We start from the raw sequence: 9,381 nt of genomic DNA on the forward strand, positions 1-9,381 counted from the left end.
CCCGGGGGGATGGCCACGCCGCAATCCCTTCTCCTCCATTCTCCTCTCGGGATCTTGGGCATGCATGCACACATGCCCGACGTGAGTTTTAAGCCACCGGGTCCGGGACGCGAACCGCGGTCAACTACAGGGGAGTCCAGCGACATAGCCATTACGCTAACTGCTGGTCCCTGCAGTGGTAAGAATTTACTAAGTAAAATTTCATGGTGTATTACAAAATTTAGAAGATTAAACACTTTGTACCAAAGAGAGTAACGCTGGTTCATGTGGTAACTCTATGACTAACTTTTTTTTTTAATTAAAATTTTCTTCTAGAGGTTTATTTTGGAGAAAATAGTTAAAGACAGGTTCCAATAATAAGTTGAACAATATCATTATAAAAAGCCAAGACAAAAATTTAATATACTATTTTAAGCAAGGGGTTATGACACGCTCATAAATGTGTTGCCTCCCAGGTCTGAAGGGTAGGTAGCCTTCTGCCCACACCCAAGTGGAGATGCTTTCATTTCAAAAATGGACTAATCACAATGACTAACATTTTGAGGAACTGCCAGGCCTTTTTTAAAAAGTGATTACCATTTTACAGTACTATAAGAAATGAGAGGTTCTGATTTTCCTATATCTTTCCCAACAGTTTCTACACTCTGTCATTTGATAGCCATCTTGGTAGGTGTGAAGTGGTATATTTCTGTGCTTTGATTTGTTTTTTCCTAATGGCTATTGATTGAATTTTTATTGTTCTTACACAGTCTAGATATAAGACCTCCATCACATACATAATTTTTTTTTTGAGAGGTTTTTTTTTTTTTTCACTATAGGGTGCATGTGCTTGCCAGACAGACAGAGAGAGACATAGAGACAGAAAGCGAGAAATCACCCCCCAGGAGGGATGGTCACGCCGCAATCCCTTCTCCTCCATTCTCCTCCCGGGATCTTGGGCACGCACACACACACGCCCGGCGTGAGTTTTAAGCCACCGGGTCCGGGACGCGAACCACGGTCGACTAGGTGGGAGTCCAGCGACATAGCCATTACGCTAACTGCTGATTCCCCATCACATACATAATTTGAAAAATTTTTCTACCAATCTAGGCATATTCCTTTCACTTTCTTAATGGCATTGTTTACACACAATGGAATTTTAGTTTTGATGAAGTCCAATGTACCTTTTTTTTCTTTAGTTGTTTATATATTTGTTGTCATATCTAAGAAACATTAAAAAATCCGAGGTCTCAAAAATATACTCCTATAAAATATATTCCTATATATACTCCTATATTTTCTTCTTCCTTTTTTTTTTTTTTTTTTGCCGTAGGGTGAGTATACTCTCTAGACAGAGTGAAAGAAAGAGGGAAAGTAAAAAGTCATTCCCCCGAGGTTGACCATAACACAATCTGTTCTCCTCCATTCTTTCAGGATCTTGGGCATACATGCACATGCATCATTTTCAAGCCACTTGGACTGGGACTTGAACCACAGTTAACCGTGTGGGAGTCCAGTGCCTTTACCATCATGCCACTTGCTGGCCTTCATATGTTTTCTTCTAAGAGTTTTATAGTTAAGGTCTATGATCCATTTTCAGTTAATTTTTGTGTATGATGTGAGGTAGGAGTTTAACTACTTTACTTTGCATGTAAAGAAAAGACCATTATATCTCCATTGAGTTATCTTGCCACCTTTGTTGAAAATCAGTTGACTATAAATTTAAGAATTTATTTCTGGACTCTAACTTTTTCTTGTTTATGATAGAGCATGAGAGAGAGAGAGAGAGAGAGAGAGAGAGAGAGAGAGATCTTCTACCAGACCTGACCATGATGCAATCTCCTTCCTCCATTCCTCCAGCTCATCAGGATCCTGGGGATGTATCCATCATATTTCAGACCAGTAGGGGTGGGCTGGGGATTTAAATAATAGTTGGCATCTGGCTTTCAGCTCCACAGTGCTACCAACTGCACCACGAATGCTGAGCCTGGACTCTACATTTTTTTCCCATTGATCTATACGTCTGTCCTTATGCCTGTAACATAGTGTCTTGTAGCTTTGTAGTAAGTTTTAAAATTGGGAATTCTCTCAACATTTTTCTAAAAAGATTGTTTTGACTTTTCTGAGTCTTTTGCATTTTCCTGTGAATTTTAGGATCTTCCTGTCAACTTCAGCAAAAACACATTTCGAATTCTGATAGAGATTGTATTGAATTTATGGTTCAATTTGGGTAATATTGCTATCATAACAATGTTAAATCTTCCAGTTCATGACATGAACAGCTTGTCTTTTATTTATTTATTTATTTTGTGTTTTTTTGTCATAGGGCATATGCACTCACTGATGAAATAGACAGAGAGAGGGAAAGTGAGAAATTACCACCCTGGAGAGATGGCCATGCTGCGATCTCTTCTCTATTCTTCTTGAATTTTGGGCATGTACATGTGCATATGTACCCACTATTATTTTTAAGCCACCAGGTCTGGGATTTGAACTATGGTTGGCCATGTGGGAGTCCAATGCTGTAACTACCATCTATTTAAATCTTATCTAATTTTTTTCAATGACATTTTATAGTTTTTTTTTTTTTTTGAGAGATTTTTGCTATAGGGCACGTGCGCTCGCCTGACAGACAGAGAGTCATTAGAGACAGAAAGCGAGAAATCACCCCCCCCCCCAAGGGGAGATGGTCATGCCGTAATCCCTTCTCCTCCATTCTCCTCTCAGGATCTTGGGCACGCACGCACACGTGCCTGGCATAAAAGTAGACTCATGCCCGGCATGAGTTTTAAGCCACCAGGTCCAGGACGCGAACCACGGTCGACTACGTGGGAGTCCAGCGACATAGCCATTATGCTGACTGCTGGTTCCCAACATTTTATAGTTTTCAGTGTACATATCTTACACTTTCCAAGTGTCCAGTTATACAATTTATTTTTGCATATTGATCTTGCATCCTGCAACCTTTCTAATATTCTGCATTTCAAGATTTTCTGCATACAAGATTGTGGCATCTGCAAATAGAGATAATTTTACTTCTTTATTACTAATATGGATGTGTTTAATTTTTTTGTCTTTCTTAAATTATTTGACTAGAACTTCTAGTGTCATATTGAATAGAAGTAGGAAAAAGAGACATGCTTACCTTGTTCCTGATCTTAGGGAGGAAAGCATCCAGTCTTTCACCATTAAGTATAATTTTAGCTGTGAATTTTTCATAGATTATCAGTTTGAAGATTTTTTTCTTTTTTACCAAAATTCACTTTCTCTGCATATGCATTCCTTATACATCCAGCAGTAAATAAAATTGAGAATGAAAGTAGACCTCACATTGTGGTAGTAGAGCTAGACAACTTTGAAGAATGTAGCTAGACAATTAGACAACTGGTGAGGTACTGTCATTTTTCTTGTACTTTATGCTTTTAAAAGAAGTAAGACTGAAGAGAGATGGGTCTTCTAGTAAGGAAAATATTTTCCTACTTAATATAGAAAAAGTTGTTCTCTAGTAACTCATCTCTTAGAGATCTATGTCTCATACCTGTAGAGTCCCATGAATTTGGACAATGCTTAGGATTTAGTGTGAACTATAAGAACTCTAAATAATTTATAGGACAATCTTTTATCTTGGGCTTAAATAACCATTGGTATATAAGATACTCTGTGATGTTTAATATCAAAGATATACTTACGCTTCATTTCATCTATAAAGGCCTCTGTGATATGTCTAGTCATAAAGTCATCTTGATGGCAATAAAGGAACCAAGGGATTTTTGCTAACTCTAGTATGCTATATGGAATAAATTTTAAATAGTTTATTTCTGCATTAGAGGCAAACACCAACCTTCTGGGGTTGTCCACATTCCAGCATCTTGCATCTGTTGTATTTATGACAGAACAAGAGAAGAAAAAAATAAAAAAAGAGTGTTTAGTCATCTGTTGATTCCATTTGGTGCTAAACACATACTTCTCTCTAGAGTGCAAGAATGCTAATTTATTTTATGTACCAGGTGGATTGAAGCCATTCCTAGAGACGTGAGTATTTAAATTGGCAAAAACTACACAGTGAACATTCTGCATATAGATGATCCATGCTGTGTATATAGTTCTTGAATAAGGCAAAAGCTTTGTTAATTAGGGATCTGGATTTTAAATACAATCTGCCTTTTAATAGACAGACATATACAGTTGACCTTCTACTACAGCTATTATATTTTGAATTCAGAAGCTTTCTATTTGAATTCTGGAAAGCATGAAATATGACCTCAGTAAAACCACAACAAAATCCTTAGATATGCAGCTTAAGACTTGTTTCTAGAATGGAAAATAAAAGGGAGCAGAAAGTTTGTCTTAACTATTTTTGAGGACTCTGTGTTCTGTAGTGTCTGTAGACAATTATCTGGTATTTTATCCTCACAGAATAGAATAGCATGTTTAGTATATGTGATTAGTAAGATGTTTCAAATTGTTAATTACAGATTCTTAATTTGGGTTACTGTTTATTTATTCATTAAGTACATAAATATCAAGACCTCTCATATGCCCTCAGGAAACTTATATTCCATTCAAGAAGACAGAAAAATTTTAAAAAGACCAAGAAAAATGACAAATAACTAAAATACATAGTAAATTAGAGGTAAATATTAAGTGGAAAATAGAACAAAGAAACAAAATATGGCATATTGACAATAGAATGATTGGTTGAACTTTTAGATAAGGTGATAGTGGGATGGCTGGTGTCACAGAAAAGTTGATTTTTCAGAAGAAACTTAAGAGAAATGAGAGAACGAGCCAGTCATCAATCTAGAAGATTATGCCAGCAATGGGAAGGCCTCATGTAGGGACTGAGAGAGAGAAATGAGAAAATAAGCTGTCAGGTCTGGGACTTGAACCATAGTTGGCCATATGGTAGTCCATTGTCTCAACCACCACGCCACCTAGTGGGCGTCAAGTCATGATGTATTTTTGGATACAAAATCTTGAAAGAAGAGTTATGACTTTTCCTACAACTCAATATTTAACAGTTCTGGAAAGCAGAAGATTTCAGAGCTGGGTGCTTCATTTTATTTTGTATTAATATTTCCTCATAACTTTTAGTAAATACCACTGTATAAATAGTTTTGAAATCAATGTCTCAGAATATTCAAAACATAGCAAGTTTATCAATGCGAGTTATTTTTGTTTTCTTCAATCAGATAAGACTTCATTGGTAAATACAGGGGACACTAAATTAGCTTTCTGAAAAACAGGTCAAAGATGGGAGATATTTGCTTGCATTCTGCTCAAGATCATGCTCCCTGATGGGAAATATGTTAGAAATCTGGTATATTCTAGAATATCCTGAGACTCATAGCAATAGGCTCTGAGTGCCACATTTGCATATAAGTGTTAAAAATTATCTTCATATATTTTTTTTAATAAGAAGCTAGGCCATCACACTTGAAAGAATAGTTCATAACAACTCTAGTGAGCATAATTGGAAACACAACTAAAGAAGACTATTTACATTTTAGATTGCACATATCTTAGCCATAGTCAGAGCATATTTATCTATAATTAACAGTAAGAGCTTTATTTTGTGTGGGTTAACACTGGGAATTTTTAGTTTAATTAATTAATTAATTTAACATTTATTCACTGTACATCTTTATGGCATACCAAATGAATTTTGCCACCTTGATATGCAGCTTAAGACTTGTTTCTAGAATGGAAAATAAAAGGGAGCAGAAAGTTTGTCTTAACTATTTTTGAGGACTCTGTGTTCTGTAGTGTCTGTAGACAATTATCTGGTATTTTATCCTCACAGAATAGAATAGCATGTTTAGTATATGTGATTAGTAAGATGTTTCAAATTGTTAATTACAGATTCTTAATTTGGGTTACTGTTTATTTATTCATTAAGTACATAAATATCAAGACCTCTCATATGCCCTCATGAAACTTATATTCCATTCAAGAAGACAGAAAAATTTTAAAAAGACCAAGAAAAATGACAAATAACTAAAATACATAGTAAATTAGAGGTAAATATTAAGTGGAAAATAGAACAAAGAAACAAAATATGGCATATTGACAATAGAATGATTGGTTGAACTTTTAGATAAGGTGATAGTGGGATGGCTGGTGTCACAGAAAAGTTGATTTTTCAGAAGAAACTTAAGAGAAATGAGAGAACGAGCCAGTCATCAATCTAGAAGATTATGCCAGCAATGGGAAGGCCTCATGTAGGGACTGAGAGAGAGAAATGAGAAAATAAGCTGTCAGGTCTGGGACTTGAACCATAGTTGGCCATATGGTAGTCCATTGTCTCAACCACCACGCCACCTAGTGGGCGTCAAGTCATGATGTATTTTTGGATACAAAATCTTGAAAGAAGAGTTATGACTTTTCCTACAACTCAATATTTAACAGTTCTGGAAAGCAGAAGATTTCAGAGCTGGGTGCTTCATTTTATTTTGTATTAATATTTCCTCATAACTTTTAGTAAATACCACTGTATAAATAGTTTTGAAATCAATGTCTCAGAATATTCAAAACATAGCAAGTTTATCAATGCGAGTTATTTTTGTTTTCTTCAATCAGATAAGACTTCATTGGTAAATACAGGGGACACTAAATTAGCTTTCTGAAAAACAGGTCAAAGATGGGAGATATTTGCTTGCATTCTGCTCAAGATCATGCTCCCTGATGGGAAATATGTTAGAAATCTGGTATATTCTAGAATATCCTGAGACTCATAGCAATAGGCTCTGAGTGCCACATTTGCATATAAGTGTTAAAAATTATCTTCATATATTTTTTTTAATAAGAAGCTAGGCCATCACACTTGAAAGAATAGTTCATAACAACTCTAGTGAGCATAATTGGAAACACAACTAAAGAAGACTATTTACATTTTAGATTGCACATATCTTAGCCATAGTCAGAGCATATTTATCTATAATTAACAGTAAGAGCTTTATTTTGTGTGGGTTAACACTGGGAATTTTTAGTTTAATTAATTAATTAATTTAACATTTATTCACTGTACATCTTTATGGCATACCAAATGAATTTTGCCACCTTGAATACACTGCATATCAGTCCAGTCAAAGACAGTATCATACACATCATCAGCAGACAACATTCCATTTTTATATCCATTAAATGTTTGGCTTTTTTTCCACTTGATTTTTCTCCCTTCCCCATTGTCCACCCTTCTCCTGCACTGTCTAGTTTGCTATTTTACTTTTTCTTTTTTTCAAGAAAAGCAATTTCAGCTTTAATTAATTAAAATCAGAAAACGTTAAGAAAAATTTGCCTAAGATTTAAAGCCAGGAGAAAGGTTAGGATTCTGTTCAAACAGGAGGTAGACACTAGAAACTCAAAAACAGGTGGCATGGTGGTTAAGGGTGCTGAACTTCCACATGGCTGACCATGGTTTGAACCCTGGACCTGGCGGCTTGCTTTCACTTTCTCTCTCTCTCTGTCCTTTGGGGGTCAAATCAAAAAAAGAAATAAATAAAGATAATAAAATGATTTTTAAAGGAAAAACTCAAAAGACAAATATGGACATAGCTAAAATCTAGTAACAAATCTAGTATAATTTTCTTCTGAAGGGTCTACAGATGGCATGGCAGTTATGGGCACTGGACTACCACATGGCCAACGATAGTTCAAGTGTTGGACCTGGTGGCTTGCTTTCTCATTTTTTCTCTCTCTCTTGCTCTGTCCTTAATTAAAATAAGTAAATAAATAAAGTTAAATAAAATAATTATTAAATTTTTCTTTTTTCTGAAACCATTTTTTCTATCTCCGTTTCCTCTTTTATCAAAGAGAAGCATAAACAGACTTATCTGAAAAAAAAAAAAAGTTTAGTCTCAATTTGGTCTCTTATTTGCACAAAGCCCCATAAAAATACTAATTAATTTAGCTGTCTTTGCTGGAACCTTTTATAAAGGACTTTAGATTAGACCCTAAAAGCCTCCCAGGGCTACAGATACAAGTTAGGAATTCACCATCTGATTGTGCCTTCAAGTACTTGTACTTGGAAGATTTTGGGCCTGTAAGGAAGTGATACTCTCTACTTACTTGCCAGGCAGAACTGTTTATAGTACCTGGCAATCTTTCCAAGAGTTTCTGTTGGCTTTCTTGAAATCAACCTTAAATCTTTAGCTTTCTGGTCATATCTTCGGATAAGACATTCCAATAAAAGCCCTGGCAATAACCAGGATTTCTGACTTCTGATGCTAGGCAACAGGTATTATTGAACTTATACAAATAGCCATATTGCTACAAAATAATAATACTCACAAATACTTTATAATTCCAGAGGGGGACAGGGAGGGAGAAAAGGAAGAAAAATTTGTTTCAATTCCATTATACACACACACACACACAGATATACATATACCAATTGCTGAGGCTATCAAGAACTCAAAATGAAACAAAAATCCTTAAATCTGGAAAACAAAGTATCGAAGAAAATCAGTAATGTAGTCAAAAGTCATACAATTCTATTTCATCAGTTCAGTCTGTCTCATGTTATTAGTCTTTCTTCTATTTGCAGTGTTACTGTGGTCCGATCTTTTCATTTAAATCCTGGAAGTTCAAAACTAAGATCTCAAAGTTATCAAGAACCTATATTCAAGGGTGCTTATCAGAGTCTTTTTCATTAATTTCCTTAAAAGAGGCAATTTTGGGTTGCAGTCTATGCCAAAATGTTTTAGAAAGAGCATCCAAATAGAACAACTAACTATGGACAATGAGACTTAAAATGACCATGCTTCGAGATTTGATTTTACCATAACCCCAGATTGACAAATTTGATCATTTCTGTGACAATCTAGGTTGGAACTATTTAACATTACAAGTATGACTAATAACATGCTACTACATAACAGCTACTTAAGTTTCTCATGGAATTTTGGAATACCCATTGACATAAATTTCTATACATTGACAACTAAGCACCATTCCATATTTGACAATATTTCCTATGTAATTTTCCCAACGATTAGTATGTTGAAGTCTATCTCTCCTTTTAGATCTAGGAGTCTTTCCTTTATGTATTTGGGTGCTCCTGTGTTGTGTGCACAGATATTTATAAGCATTATACCATCTTAATGAATTAGTCCATTGACTACTATATAATGCCCTTTGTCTCTTCTTAAAGTTTTTGTCTTAAATCCTATTTTGTCTGAAACCAGTATTGCAGCTCCAGCCCTTTTTTGGTATCCATTTTCATGGAGTACCTTTTTTCCAGTCCTTCACTTTTAGTCTATGTATATCTTTATCCATGAGGTGTGTTTCCTATAGGCAACAGATAGAGGATTTCTGTTTTTAAATCCATTCAGCCAGTTTGTATCTCTTGACTGGAGAATTTAATCCATTAACATTCCATGTTATTATAAATACTTCTGG

General features: G+C 35.2%; 1 protein-coding gene across 1 annotated transcript in view; it reads left to right on the plus strand.

Moving 5' to 3' along the window:
• CTNNA3 (catenin alpha 3) overlaps window positions 1-9,381 on the plus strand; it is a 1,606,653-nt gene that overhangs the window by 372,085 nt on the left and 1,225,187 nt on the right. The window lies entirely within an intron of this gene.

The sequence above is a fragment of the Tupaia chinensis genome, unplaced genomic scaffold (genome assembly GCF_000334495.1).
Source record: "Tupaia chinensis unplaced genomic scaffold, TupChi_1.0 Scaffold000250_1, whole genome shotgun sequence".
Classification (NCBI taxonomy): domain Eukaryota; kingdom Metazoa; phylum Chordata; class Mammalia; order Scandentia; family Tupaiidae; genus Tupaia; species Tupaia belangeri.